This window comes from Hypomesus nipponensis, chromosome 13 (genome assembly GCF_054491055.1).
Source record: "Hypomesus nipponensis isolate SF chromosome 13, ASM5449105v1, whole genome shotgun sequence".
NCBI lineage: Eukaryota > Metazoa > Chordata > Actinopteri > Osmeriformes > Osmeridae > Hypomesus > Hypomesus nipponensis.
Window position 1 is genome coordinate 14,010,789 of NC_140373.1, and position 16,299 is coordinate 14,027,087.

General features: G+C 43.1%; 1 protein-coding gene across 2 annotated transcripts in view; it reads left to right on the forward strand.

Moving 5' to 3' along the window:
- LOC146260372 (zinc finger MIZ domain-containing protein 1-like) overlaps window positions 1–16,299 on the forward strand; it is a 96,601-nt gene that overhangs the window by 9,038 nt on the left and 71,264 nt on the right. The gene's annotated exons all lie outside the window — the stretch shown is intronic.

The window sequence follows — 16,299 nt, forward strand, 5'->3', positions numbered from 1 at the left end:
TGTGAAGGGTTAGGATTCAGTAACCGCAGAGGGAAAAATTTCCTTAAGATGCATGTTGAATGGTTGGTTCTTACTTGCTTTTTGTTTTATTAACACTCCGTTATTTGTGGAAACCAACAGCCTGTATTGAGTGGCTCAACACTGGTAATTATTTTTGAGTTGTTTCTCACTGTCAGACATTTCTTCTACTATGACTAATGCTAATTAAACTGTTGGTGTGTTGTTGTTACATAGTACATAGATGTAATACAAGGTGTTTGTTTGAATTACGTTCATGAGCTTAATTTGGTTAAATAAAAGGACCTTTTGAATAGGACCTGTGGTTCACGGCTCCATTTGTATGCACATTTGATCTAGTCTTTTGCAGGGTGGTTTAAAAGGAGAATCACTCCTTTTAGATACCTGGAGACTGGATGTTTATTAATATTCAATAGCCAAGTGCTCTAACTATGGTTTAAGCATAGTGTGGGGTAAAAGGAAGTATATTGTTTGTGCATTTTGTTGCTGATTTAAATATGTAGCAATATAAATACAAACAGTCCACAGAGGAAAAATAATGAGCGAGATTTATCAAAGTTGTTGGTAATTATAATGATGTGTGGCTCTGCTTGCTGATAACTAAGAAACTCCTTTTATCTCACTGGGATGAATGTCTTACATCAGTATGCATTTTCACACTGTACCATATGTGCCCTTAGAAAAGAGAGATTCGAGAAGCCATGAATTATGACATCAGAATGTGGTAGTAGTTCTACTTTCTTGCTCTCTTGTGGTTTCTTCTTTGTTAATATTTAGCTCCTGTCAGTTAATATAAAGTTTCCCACTTTCTCCATAGCTTGGAAAGAGAAAGAGAAAGAGAGAGAGGGAGAGAGAACTGCTTTACGGGTGAAAGACCTTGCACATGAATATTTATTGGTTGCATTTTAACCAGTGTCATAAAATCCAAACGGATATAGACAAGTAGAAAGTAGTGAGTGAAGAGCGTGCAAAATAACCATATTACAAGCCTAAAAGTTTTAGCAGTCTGCTCTGGCCAACCGATGAATCAAATATGTGGATTGTGTCAGACTAATTTAATGCCCGGGCCAGGTAAAATACGTGTCCTGGCCTGTTTTTGCCAAGTAAGCAGCGTGTACAACCGCATGCGAAAAAGTCTGGGATGTACAAGGCTAAATTGAAAATGTTTCATTTTGACACTTCTTCAATGCACTCAGCAAAATGGATTTGATACACTTAATCCATTTGGCAAATTGACCAGAATCTGAATGGCAGGATGTATTCAAAACGCATCAATTTTAGTTAATGAAGTTCTAGACCAAAAAATGCTATGCATGTGCAATGTATAACCCTAAAACTTCTACTGTACTCATCAACTCTACTATACTCTCATTTTGTATGTACAATGTAGTGAACTACAATGTCTGGTAGGCTATTTTAGCATATTATCTCAGCAAAAAATATGTACATTGTTTTATGTGAATTCCAGATTAGTTTGATCCTGTCCGGAAATCTGAAGCAAGTATCTTTTTATTTGCCAGTCTAGGAATGGACAACCAGCTGTGTAATGTAAAGCCTAGCATTTGTTGTACAATTAGCCCCAGCAAATTCCTGTATTTAAGCTTTACTTCATATTCCTGAGGTAGTCATTTGTCATCCAATATTGAATTGAGTTAAATGGACACATAAAATTCAATCACTTAACATAACTTGACTATCATGTACAATATTGCTTTGCAGAAAAGGTCAGCCAGCAATGGATCTAGTCCCAGAATCTGGTAGCGTACTAGAGATAATTCACTGTCTTTTTATGATTCTGAGTTCATTTGTTAGCCAAGGAAATTATAAGCTTGCAGGTCAGCCACGTGTGACTTGAAGACAGAACAAAAAATAACAAAATACGTTGTGCCATTTCTCAAAAATCTGTTTCCATTAATCGTTTGCAAAGTGCAGATGTGGATTAATGTCCAGTTCTGGATACAGTACAAAACAAGGGTGGCCCTCAAGGGAAACACAATAAAAGGCTTCCAATGAAAGGTCCAAAGTGCAGTTGTCCTCTCTGCAAGCCAACAATGGAGTGCTTGTGCAAACGGAGCCATCGGACGAGCTGGCATGCCTGGCAGACCAGATTATCGGGAGGCTGAGTGCAGTGAGCGAACTTGGTGTGTGTGGTTGTGGGGGTGGGGGATGCAGCAGGAGGAGGGTGGTGTGTGCCCTGTGCGTGCGTGTGGCTTCTCATGAGCTTTGTGATTTGGTAGTAGTGGCACACAACCCTCTTGATTCATTACGCAGCCAGGCGGTGGCTTTGGGGGGGGGAGAGGGGGGTTGTGGATGGTTGTGGGGTTGATGTCACACAAGGGCCCCCTGGGACAGCCGAGCTGCAGCTGGGTAGGGAATGGCCCACAGTCTGCCCAGGGCCCCTTTGTGCCTGTAATACATCAACGCAGTGTGTACGTGTGTGAGAGTGTGTGTGCATATCCAGGGAGCATCGTGCTCACCACATTAGTACCTTTCCCGGGCCATCAATGTGCAGATGTTAACTGGTCTCACATGGTCAGGTCATGTAGATGAGACAACAATCAGTGAGTCGGTATTGACAGGGTCCTCTGTAATACCTTCCACCCTCATTCTCTAGATGTGCTTTGTCCCTAAAACCCGACACCCAAAAAGTAATTTCTTTACATTGCATAACACAGGACATGAGAGCAACAATGATTGGACAAGTTTAGACTGTTTATTGTTTGGGTTTGCCTCTCAGCCTGTTGTATACACAAGGAGTTTACTCAGTTGTAAGGTAGTCCATAATGCTTTCACTGCCTTTTCCTTTGGAACACAGAAATAAATTAATTAATTGTCAAGGTGCTTAAGACCTTAAATGTGACTCTCTTAGTAGGCAAACATTTAGAGAGCAAACATTTTGATACCAGTAGTTCAACTAAGGTAACAAAGGAGGAACGAGTTTCACTAAGAATGTAAATGTCAGCACACAAGTTTTGAATTATAGTGCTATTTTAGTGCATAAACTCCAAAGTACAACCTGTATTTGTTTTACATTGACATTACACTCTAAATTTCCATATCTGTTTCTGTGTTTACCTATTTTCATGTCTAATACATTTCTGTTATGATCAGTGGACTTATTTCCAAGGTTTGTTGCCGCCCACAAACAACTGACATATTTGTTCTGCTTCTTCACCTTGTGGGCTTAGAGAACTAAAGGTGCCAAAGGTTGATGTTAAACATGTCAAGTGCTATCTGCCTCATTTACTTGGTTACTGAATATTCATGGCTCCCTGATCTCCCTCTCACTGGTGTCAGACACCAGTCATACAAACCCACAGCAGTACAGGCAGTAGAGAAGCAGCCAGAGAAGCTTCAAAATATGTTGGCTCGTTTGCATATCAACGGCTTGAAGTTTTTCCCCTGTCCGCGAACCTTCTTTGTGTACGCACAGCATTTTTGTTTGTTACGTCCGTTTGTGAGGTTTCAGGATGTCATTTCTGCGACTGTGATGATTGTTTCCTGTGCCAATTTTGTGAGGCGAGTGTAAGGATACGGTCCAGGCGGCTACCTTCTTTCACTCTTGTGCCTCTCTTTCTAGTCAGGAAAGGCACCATGCCAGGGGAGAGGGGGCGGCAGGGGAGTTATAGGAAAAGAAAAGTAGGGGGCAACCCCCATGTTCTGCAGTCATGCCCATTTACTCCCATGGACATCTTCAGTGTACACTCTGACCCCCCAGGAGATCTTCCTCTCCCTCTTTTCCTCTCTCTCATGCGTCTTCTTCCAGGGAACCCACACCAAATTCTTTGTGCATTACAAGAGTTCTTGGGAGGTAACAGTTGCCTGCTTGGCCATGTCCAGACTGGTGTGACTGGCGTTTGCCTGCATCGCCGAGCTGTGATGCAGGTCTAAACTCACTTAACACAGCAGCAAAGATTGCTGTGCATGGCGGTGCTCTCATGAAATGTTTCCTCTGTAAAAGCAGACACGAGAGGTGCAGTGCCAACCAGGTTTGCACAAATCCCATGCACTGGCTTTTTGACACTGTCATGTCTAATGCTGCAGGTCAATAGTTTAGCAGTTTTTTTTACAATGAGACAATAAATTGATCATGGATCTGCTATGATTCTGTTACAATAGCAAGGGACCCTCAAATCAACCCTCCTCCTACTGGATAGATCTTTGTTGGTGATTTTGTCTGCCTTGGAGGGGATTTAAGCGTTGTCGGATATTGTGTGTGCCAACACGTTGATTAGTATTGATTGGAGGATGAAATGGCACTCTTGAATAGATGCTGAATCAAATAATCCTCTTCTTTTCGTCTCCCAAATCTACGGCGCGGATCATCAGATGATCCTATTGAAGGCTATGCGGAAATACACCAAAACACGCAGGAGCAATTCCTTCTGAGGGAAGGTTACTCTGCCCTCTGTGTTTTCACCTCGGAGAGATTTCAAGACAGCTGACCTACCAAGTCACTCTTGCAAGCACATCTAAGGGCTGGAGCTGGGGCTGGGGAGGGGTTGGAGAAGGAAGGGGAAGGGGGTTGTCCTCTCCCTTTATAGGCGGGTGTTACACCTGTGGGTTTGTATGGAAACAGATCTTTTCCCAGACAAATCCAGGAATTTGCTGGAGCTGGGAAGGCCCCCCCCATGGTGCCTGGATGACACGGTCCACTGTGTAGCTGCCGGGTGGCTTTCGGGGTGGGCAGCTTGAGTGTAATGATGAAATGGAAAGGTTCCAGTGCAGTGAACACTCGCACGCAGAAGGTAATTGGAGATTGCCACCGAAGGACTCTGCACAAAATGCTTTCAATTCCACTCTGGAGAAAGACTACAAAGTTTGATTATGCTTGCTGTCTGCTAAAGGCCCACTGTGGTGGAGCCAAAATGGAAGCTTGTTCAGAAACTTAGCGGGGCAGAAATTAGTATTATGTTGGAACATAATTATTTGTTTTTCTATCTAAGAAGTGTCATTATCATTTCAGGAGTGTGAACAATACAGGAATCAAAGGTGTCCTTCAGAAACTCAGACACCTAGTTATCGATTCATGAGAACAGAATGTGAATCCTTCTTTGGTTTAGGTATAGCTTGGAATCCCCTTATTAGCATTACAGGGTTCATAGTTTTGGGGTGCATATGTTTGAGAAACGCAGGAACTCATCAAAAGTACCGTATTTCTTCGAATAACCGTTGCACCAAAAATGTACGTTGTGTAGGCCTAATAAACGCCGCCCTCGAATAAACGCTGCACCAAAAAAATCTGAAAACAGTTATTTAATTGGTTAAATTCAGCCCCAGTATTTATTACACATTACACAACTTTCTGCACAGCTTTCTGTTTGAAAGCTAACGTGTATGAACGTTTCGGCATGCTGCTTCAAATTTCTACACAATGTAGAACACTTGTAGCCTGACGTTGTCATACTCATAATTCTAGTCAGAATATGAGTCTGAAAACTCTCCGTTGGACTGTGACTACGGGGCGTGTTCAACCAAACTCATAAAACAAATGCCTCTACGCTCAATTGGATAGACCAACAACAAATCAGAGCAATGTAATATGTCAACCCAAGGGCTCTTTCGTGACGTTGTTGATTACGTTACTGTTGATCATCTGTCCATCATCGTATAAAGCCTGCCCTGGCAATTTCTTTGGTCCGCCCAGATCCTGGTATCATGTAGTCCAATACGGGGCTCCAGACCCAACTTCCCGACCAAATTTGTTTGTGGGCGGGGAGAAGTTGGGCTGGCAGCCAGGCTAGAACACTTGTATTAGAGACTGTTGTACTACCAACGCACACCTAATTGATAGCCAATGAGAAAGGGAGTTGCCACACTCATAGACAAACAAAGAATAGACAAGGAGGTCAGCGGTAGTAAATGAAACCTGAGTTTTTAGCTGCATGAATCATTTGTCACAATGCCAGCAACAAAGTTGTCTATGCCTGCACTGCAGCTAAAATTCACGAAATCTCTCTTACTAATTAAAGGCCGCCCTTAAATAAACAATGTCCTCGAATAAACCCCTTCACCAAAAATGTAAATTAATAAATGCTGCAGCGTTTATTTGAAGAAATACGGTACCTCTGTTGTCCTTCTCACCCCAAGTGTGACTGGATATGGGAGGATTAGAGTGTTTTCAATGGAAACCGCATCAATGATTGATAAGAGAAGTACAGAAGTCCTGCACCAAAGACATCAATAATTCAGTATCCTCTACGTGTTTTTATTGTGGCAGCAGAGAGACCAAAGATTTTATCACCTCATGAACTCAACTCATAAGCTCTTGCAAAAGGAATGCAAGATCAAGTTGGATTTCATGTTTCATTTAAATTAAAACAAGGTTGGCTAATGGCACAGCACAACATAACTTTTCTTTTCACCCATTTGGAGACCCAATCTGTGGGTCCTCAATCAATATACAATTTTTATTGTTGTTTATCTCTTTGTATTCTTTTGGCTGTAGTGTAGTTTTACGCTGAGCTTATGCATTTCATCACAAGCCACTTGGTTGGCTAGTTTCCCTTGACAAGGGTGTGCTCATATGACTTGTTTGATTGTTCACCCTTGAGTCATAAATGGTGGAGGTGCCAAAGCACATAAAAGATGGGGAGGAAGAGGAAAAAGGAGGAGTGTTAGATTTTTTGGCAGTATTGTTTCTCTGCAAAGCCTTTTCCTCCTGTCTGCGGAGTGGATCCTGTTCCTCCAGTGGGCTGTCAGGCTCCATGTCATCCTGCCTTTGTTTAGGGCCAGAAATCAGCCCAGACAGCCATTGTTCTGCACCCAGACCCTCAGCTCTGGCTTGTTCTGTCCTATATCTCCGCAATGTCAACTTTGCAAAATTGTGTGTCACCGTGTGCCATCCATCAGCAGGTGACTTGTCCGGTAAGACACCATGCATTCTTCTTTTGGCTGCCATGGGTTTCCCTAGTGCTCTCCACTCGATGCTACGCTTTTGTGGTTTACAAAGCACAATGACACTGAATAACCAAACCAACGTAAGGACTTTGGGCTTCTTATCTGAACGAAGGATTGAAGGGTGCATGCAGAAGACAGGTTACTTGGGGTCTTATATCCCTGGTGCACACAGAACCACGGCAATAGAGGAAGACATGACTCAAAGTGGATCAAAGTGATTTCGCCTAGCCCTGTCCAAACAGAGCGCCATGTTGACATACTTGTTGTCCCAAGCTCCATCGTTTGTGGAGGAGACTTTGGACTTGTGAGAAAGAGCTGTCTCCTTTATGAGAGCTGCAAAGACAGTTGTGACATTTATTTGTCTTTTTTCTCAAAGATTGTTTGTCTGCTTCACTTTAGGGAAGTGATGGGAGCTGTAGACAACAGGAGGGAGCCTGCTTTACTCAGTAGTTTGTCTGCACAGTTGGAGGGAAGCATAGAGTGCTGTAAGTGCTCTCAGTTGGCGTTAGGGCTGGGCATGTAAGACCTTAAATCAGGGTGCGAATTACAGGGGGTTTGAGGGGGTCTGACCCCCTAATTAAGACTTGGACCCCCCCAAAAGAGGTAAAAGCAACAGGTCGGGGGGGTCTATACACGCCCTGGAGAAGAAGTTGACCCCCCCGATAGTCATTGTATAATTCGCACTCTGCCTTAAATGTATATCATGGTATAATTCGTATACAATTAGAATTATACCAAGGCATAATGGTATATTTTGCAATATATACATTTTGTTTTTCATGACAATGCAATCTGCACTGCTGCGATATTTGCGTTAATAAAGATCCGATCTAGCCGTGCCTGGTGTGAATGGAGCTGTGACAAATCGTATTTCTCTAAGAGTCTACCACGGTTAGCACAGTATAGTCAAAATCCATATTGTATGCCAAATTTATACTGGTATATTCCTATTCCATTCATACCGTCGACCCCAAGGCCGTAGCCAAGGAGTCAACTTTGGGGATTTAGCTACCTGGAAAATTAATTTGCAACACATCCAATACATTTGTTTTCAAATGCAAAAAAAGTTCTGGGGGGCACCAGGCCCCCGGGAACTTTTGGTCCCCCCCCCATAATTTATTTTGCATTTGAAAACTAATTTCTTGGATATGGTGCGAATTAACTTTCCAGGTATCTAAATTAATGCAAAGCTTGCAAGTGGAATATCAGAGACTAGAGAGACTAAAGAGCTATAGCTAAAGGTTCTGACAGGAATTAAGCATATCATTGCTCGACGATAACCTTCATAAAATCACAATCGACAGTGTTATAGCCTATGTAACACTCATATTACATTCTAGATTTCCACTTTTTAATATATTTGATAGTAATGCAAGCAATAGAAAGACAGTGTTTGACATTAATACTACTCAGAGCCGTAGAGTTTTAAGTACTACCTACCTACCCACAGCAGTCAATCAAAGGTTTCTACTGGAGAAACTGCAAAATCTTTTTTATATTTCGGACGGCAGTGCGTGGTGGTTGCGTGTCGTAGCATAACTATTCTTTTAAAAATATTATATGAATTTATTGGGGGGGACATATTGAGCATATTTGAATATTGAGGGGGGTGGTGTCCTCCCCAATGTATATTGCGGTTACGGCCTTAGTCCACCTCTAATTTGCGTCCACATGTTCTCTGTTTTCTTCAGCCCAAGGTCTGTATGCCTCACTGAATGGCTGCCCAGAACGTTCCCTCCGTCAGCAACATTAACTAACCTTTAGTTTAAACCGTCAAAAAGCGATTTTCCCTGGAAGGCTACCCCTAAACCACACTCCTCACCAAGGCGCCGTAGAGTAATCATTAAATGATTCACATTAAGTTTGAGGAATGATTGCTATTGCAGTAAATCACTCAATTATTATGCAGAGCTTATTAAATGTCGACAGAAAAAAAGGAGACCGCTCGATGCCCCTAACTTGCTACTCCAGACGAACTACAGCGCAGTACAATGCAGCACATTTATTTGTTCTCTCAATACCCACTACTGACAATGCAGCCATTATTACTGCAGTTCTCTCTTTCATGGGGCACATTCCCATTATTTAAGCCCCCTGCCAAGGCGCAATTTAAACTTAATCATCTAAAATTAATTGAATCCTTAATTTGTCCTTGATTGATGTTGACTGGATATGAACATATGGCACCGATGGCTCTAATGACCTCCACGTACAGAAGTTTTGCCTCAATAAGCCACCAGACATTTGTCCGTTAGCGTCGGTTTCCAATGTGTGGAGAGTGGCCGATGCTGAGATTCACCTGCGTGCGATCAGAAGCGGACTAAACTGTCTCCTCGTGAAAGTGGCGGCCATTGAGACTGATGGCGAGCAGGCGTTGATAAGCACAGTTAGCCGGATTCATGGAACCAAGCGGCCCAGCGCGAGGAGATTATTTCAACTTGTGTGTTTTTCTGCTGATGCGTTTCATTTTGATCCTGTCCGGTCTTGTGACACCGGAGGAAAATTCACCGAGTGGGAGAAGGATTTAGAAGAGAGCGGTGGGAAAAGGGGGGCGAGGGGTGACTCGGCTGAAATATCTACAGATCCTGGCCCTGTACAGGGTGAAGGCATTGTGAATGTTTGGACCAACACCTCGCCTGTCTCCCAGCATGTGCAACCCGCCCTCTCCAGAGTATTCAAAATGCGGCAGCCTGTCTGGTCTTCAATCTACCCAGACGCTCCCATGTTACCCCGTTCCTCATCTCCCTCCACTGGCTTCCCATCATGGCCCGTATCAGATTCAAGACCCTGGTACTGACCTTCCGAGCGGTGAATGGGACTGCACCCAGCTACATCAGGTCTATGCTCCAGCCTTGCACCCCCACCTGCCACCTACAGTCTTCTTCTGACAACCGTCTGGTGGTCCCACCGCTCAAGAGCGCCTGGTACCAACACAAGCTCTTCTCCTGTCTGACCCCCAATGGTGGAATCAACTCCGTTCCTCCATCAGAGACACTGACTGTGTCCCCACCTTTAAGAAAAGGCTCAAGACGCACTTGTTCTGGGAGTACAACGGCATTTAGGAATGTTTGTGTGGACCTGATGCTTCCCCCAGGATCACAATGACTCTTATTGAGAGACTTGTTGCTGTTGTTGGTTAGTTGTAACTGACTTAAAACTATTGTACTTCCTGTGTAATATATTTTTGTTGCTTGCTTTTTTCTGCAGGTACACCCTTTCAATTTATCGAGGTTCATGTTGTTTAATTGTATCTTGTTTAACAAAATGCTCTTATGGTTCTACCCTTTGGGTCTTATTTGGTTTTCACAATGTATAGTTCATGTTTTGGTTACCTGCAATGTTTGAGGCTGTCTTGTTGTTATGATCAGTGACCTATGCACTTGTGTAAAGCTCTCTTTTGGAAGTCACTTTGGATAAAAGCATCTGCTAAATGCATAAATGTAAATGTAACACCAAGACAACAGAATGTGCATGTGTGTGTGTGAAGGGTCTCAGATGGCACAAATGACGTGAACAGTATCAACGTGATTGCTTTTTATATTGTCGACTGCGTAGATCTTTTACCCCCCCCTTAATGGCTTTTCAAATAAACAATTGATCACGGTTAGATTGAGTCCATCCCTCATTGTCACTCATTCCAACTTTCTCCCCCACCCATACCTCATCTCTCTCTTTCTCTCTTACACCTCCCCCCCGACCTGTCTCTACCCCTACCCCACCCCCACCCCACCTTTCTCTCTGGCACCACGTCAATGGGGAAGACCAGGGAGAATCTCAAACGGCTCCATGACCACATGGATGGTATTAGCCGATTTGCTGGAGATCACTGGAGGATGCTTTAGGAGTACTTGTGCCCCCCCACCCTTCCCCTCATCCCCCACCCACTCTTCTCCCTCTCTTAAGAGGGCGCTACTAATGCATTGTAATGGTTGACCATTATTTACGCAGGGGATAAACAAAGAGAAGTGTGGAATTGATGGAGTAATCCACTTGCGGAGTCATTAGGCATTGAGACGAAGAGGCTGGTGGAGCGGGGATTGAGGAGTGTGCTGTGTTGTGTGTGTCTTCTTGTGTAAGTCTCTGTGTGTGTGGTTGTGTAGATGTGTATGTGTTTGTGTAATCAAGAGTGTGTGTGGGGCTGGTCCATCTTCTGCCTCTCGAGCAAGAGAAGGAGGTAATGAAACTGCGACTCATTAAGACACCTCAGTCTGCCGCACCGAAGATCATGAGCAATTGCTAATTGATTGTCGTTAGAGCTTGGCGATGAGACGCTCTGCCTATTTGCTCATTTGTTATAAAGGGCTTTGTTTTCGAGCCTCCTTCACATCATTATTAATGTAGTTTTTTTCTCTCTCCGTAGCCTTGAGAGTCCTCAGGAACCAGGCGTTTGCCTGACGTCATAACGGGCTACTAGTAGGAACATGGACAATAGTTATGTGACTACCTTGTTTACATTTGCAGTGTTGTAGGAAATTGTAGATACAGTATCACTTGGCTATAATGATGGTCACAAGCTATGCACTCATCGGTAAAACACACTTGCCGATGACCTGTCAATTTTGTGTGAAATATGCAGGGTGCAGCCACAATGGACTATGTTGGAGCTGGTGCATTCATTGGGTCTCGGCTGCAGGTTCTCTGTGATTCACTGCTGTCAGACAGTGAAAATCCTATTTCAGTGCCCCTTGGATCGCCAGATCATATTCGTCTTTATCTTGATTCCCTACTGTAATGTTCTCTCTTTCCTCTCTTCATTCCTCGATGTATATGTCCGCTCCCCTTCCTTTCTCCAGATTTCTCTTTCCTTTTCTTTCTTTCTTTTTCTCATCTTCATGAGATTGAAGGAGAGAGAGGACAAGGGGTAAGATAAAGAAAGGGGTTGAGAATGCAAATGTGGGTTCTGAGCACTTCCCTGTGACAGATCAAGGCTCATTACATCCACCTCGCCATTGTAATCAGGATGAGCACACCCTCACCGTATTTCTCATTAAATTATGGAAACTCTCACCTCTAATAAAGCCACCCACCATCCCCCCTGAATTTGGGAAAGAGGCTGGAGAGCCCTGGCCTTACACATCCATTTTTCAACTGATCAAGCAGGTGGGAAAGACTTACATGCATTTACTGTATTGTTTGCGGCCACGTTTTATAGATTTGCTGCAAATGCAGAGCTCACCTCTGTCTCTGTCTATCTCAAGGGATTCACCACGGCACTACCCCCCCTCTCTTTCTCTAATAGTAGTGGAAACAAAAGAACAAGAGCAGAGCACCTCTTTAATGCTGCTGTTGCTGTTGCTGACTGGATAGAAAAATACAGTTTTTTGTGAGTTCACATCATTCTTGGAAAATAAATCTTGAAGATGATGTTTCAGACAAAACATTTTTTTCAAGGATCATTCATATAAATATGTGTTAGATCAGGTTAAATTCTTGTTTGCTTCCCTTGGATTAAAACGGTAAAACATAAATTAGTTTAAAAGAGTAATGTTGAGGATTGGAAGAATGTTAGAGGTTGAAGTCTTTGATATCACATTTGGGAGGTGTGTACAGTATCAAGCAAATTACCTGAAATGGCAAGTTAAAGACACAATTTGTAGCTGCTGTGATAATGGTCCTGTGTGTGTGTGTGTAGGTGGCTGGATGGATGGACGGATGGGTGAATCTGCATGTAAGGAGCAGCAAATAATTACAGGAATGGTTGCTTACTAACACCTGCATGTGCACTCATCATTAGAGATCGAGAAATGCAGCAGCGCTAACAGAGGCGTCCCTCTCTCCATGTACCACGCTTTAATCATTATCCCTGAAAATAATCACTCTAAAATGCAGATTAGCGAGGAACATGCACTAATTCACAGAAAAAGATAACTTGTTTATGATGATGCCCCGCCATCAAATCTGGAATGTTTCCTACAGTAAACGCAACATATGGAAACTGCTAGAGACTTGTTGCTTGTGTTTTGGGGTTGGGGGTTAGGGGCCTCTTGCTGTTCACTCGTGCTCCACCACGGCTAAAGGGGAGACTATTGTGACAAGAGCTGATTACAGCAGTCACGGCAGGGGCCCTCTAGCGGGAGAGCTTGCCGTTCGTTTACGAACACCTCATCTTTTCAACCTAACTCAGTGAAAAGACTCCACCCTCTAGGCCTCCTTTTATTCAGGACCCTAACACATCCCCCTACCTTCAGTCTGCCTTCTCCCGCTCCCCCTCCCCCTCCCCAAAAATCTCCAAAGGAGACTGGCTTTCCTACTTTTGTTGTTGTCTCTAGGGTTTTGTTTTGTCCCTCTCTCCAATAGTTGGTTGATCTTCTATGAGTTCTTGTGAGTGTTGGAGTTTTGGAAACCTAAAATGCGTATCATGGCTCATCTGGCATGTGAGGGAACTGGTGTGTGGTTTAAGGGGGCATGGTTATGATACACAGAGAGCTGCTTTGGAGGTAATTGAAAAGTCTGTGCTTCTTGGTAGTTGCTATTTAGGTCCTTCACTAATATCACAATAATATGATTATTTGTTTAAAAAAAAACGTCATCCCTCTATCCCAATAATACGATCATTTGGGAATCAGGCAGAAGCTTTTTTTCATTGTTCCTTTTTTACTGGCCAGTGGCAAGTTCAACAGTAATTTCTGCAGGTAAAAATGTTGTGCTCAACTTTGTAGTGAGAGGATACAGGCCACAGACCACATACTGAGGTATTCACCACCTTTATATGCAATTCATACCATGAGGACTATTTCTTTGTACACTTGTGGATGCAAATAACACCTGCAGCACTTGCTGTTCCATTTTAATAGCCCCTGATGTTTCATTTTTGATCTGCATTCACCTACAAAACATACTGTAATTAAAAATTTAAATGCTAATGCTGTCCGGGGGGATCAATAGTCAGGGAGTTCTGGCTGGCTGAGAGATGTTCAGTGCAGTTCTCTTTCTCCGAGTTCCGAGAGATGCTGCCAGGTGATCTTACACCCTGTGTTCCTGTGGGGGTGAGGGAAAGATAGGTGGGGATGGGGGGGGTCGTCACTGTCCAGCCTCTGCTGGTGGCATCCGCTCAAGCCAGCAGGCTTCGTGATGCAGCCAGGAAGCTGTCGGAAGAAGGCCATTTTCCACAGGACAGCCGTTTGTCACACGGGGGGGATCCCTGTGTTGGTGGGTCTGGGCGGGGGAACGGTGAGGGTGGTGTGTGAGTGTGTGTGTGTGTGTGGGTGGGGGGGGCAGTGTGGGTTGACTGAATAGGATGACAGTGTCTGGAGGTTGATTCCACAAGGACCCAATTAAACCTGGGAGGGCCTTACGTGAAAGAATAATAACAATGATTAATGCTCCTCTGGTGCTGTCTTGAATGCGGCTCTGAGACATGTTTTATTGTTTTGGGCTGTCTTTTCACAATTTACACCAGGACCTTTTTTCTTCCATATCAGGAAGATTCAGAGGCTTCACCACATATTTCATTTCTCAGGGAGGTTGCTGTTATCTTATGATCATGTTCTGGCCTTGCATCGGTGACTTCAAACCGCTTTCTGCCTGCCAAAAACAGTGTGTGATTAGAGGAATATGGGTATCGATGTTTATCTGCTTGTGTATAGGTTTGTATATATGTGTGGGGATTGAGTAATAAAAGTACACTCCATTGGAAAAGTCTGGAAAAACAGAAGAAATCTACAGTGTTATTCAAGTACAGGAAAAACTAATAATAGCCATTGTATTTATTGTACTATTAAGCCTATTAGGTGTTTAAAGCATTGATTTCTTACAGTATTAATTATCTTGAGACAGTATTTAATTGTGTAAAAGATCTCCTGTCAACATCTATACATAGCTTAACATTTTTTCTCATATGCCAGGATTTTTCCTACCCCTGTCTAAGCTCGAGCTACATCAGATAAAATAACTCTTTAATGAGAACATCCCTCTGTATTATGTATTTGCGGTTAGCAAGCAGTTTATCAATTACTGCTTGTGGTTTCATTCTGTCAGTCATTTTTTTCTGGGTGTTTGAGGCCCTGCTCTCCAGACTACAGCCCTGTGTTATTGTACTTAAACAAATCAATTCTGTTGCAGCTGGGGTTTTTTCATCCCCGTCATTATGAACTGTTTGCAGTGTAGAGTGTATTGATTTTTTTCCCAGTTCTGAAAAAGCAGTTGATGAACCCCACTGGGGTGTCTGGGAGAAAAGCTGGTCAAAGAAATAAATAAAATACATTTAAAAAAAGAGTCACCAAGCATCAAACCTCCCGCCACCTTTCATCTCACCTCCCTCCCCTAACCCATTGAGCCTCCAGTACTCCTCCACTTTTTCCAGAATGCAGCAATTCCGACCAAAGAGAGAAATAATGCTTAAAAAAGAGGATAAAGAAAGTGTAGGGCACAAGGGACGGCTGTCTCCCACCAAATGTGAAATGATACCTTGGTGGTTAAACAGTGTTCATAGGCTGTATTAGCCCTGCGCTGTCAACCAAAGCATGAGCTCAAGAGAAAAATCCATCACAGAATCCTTCTGGTCAGATTGGAATGGCTGGCACGCTGTGTGTCACTAACAGACTGTCTGATGAAAACGATACTCCTTAAATGAATACAGTCAGATAAGAGAGGGGGATGAAGGGGGAAAGGGGGAAAGGATAAAGGAGGTGAGTGGTGAGGAACAATGACATTTCCCACACGTGCACACACACATAAACCTAGACTTACTGTAACACACAGCGGATGGTGGTTTTATCTGTCATGTTTTTTTATCGCCTTTCTAATATTTCACCACCTGTGAAGTAGGATCCTAGTGAATGGCTCTGGCCAGTATTGGTATTTGCGTGTCTTTTTATACTTTTTTCAGTGTTTTAAATGACCTCCACAATTTTGACATGTTTTTTTTATATATTCTACAAGATTAAGATTCAGACAAAGCGTATTGAAACACTTTCAGGCATGCTAGTCTAACTGAGTTGAATTGGTTTAACATACTCCTCACTATTAGTAGCACCCATTGAATTTAGTTTTTTGGTGGCACAACTGGCTAAAGCGGCGTTTCTAAAGTGTGGTTGTTAAGTGTGAAATTCAGAGGACCCTGGTTTTAACCGCCGAGTGGGCAAGGGAGTGAGGGACATGATACTGACGAATGATGCCATGACACCTGTTGTATTAGCAATTACAACCACTCAAAAACAATGACTTTGTCACAGAAACAACCATTTTTGCATGGTAAACTTGTCCAAACATGATCTGACATTCGTGCCATAAAAGGCAAAGTTTTAAAGGCCTCAAACATGAGATGATTTTCCATTCTAGCATAAAGTGTTGGATGACCTGGTTCTGTATGCTACTTATATGTATCACATAGGCTTACAGCTCGTCACTTTGGAAATAGTTACCCTTACCTGATGTTAAGAT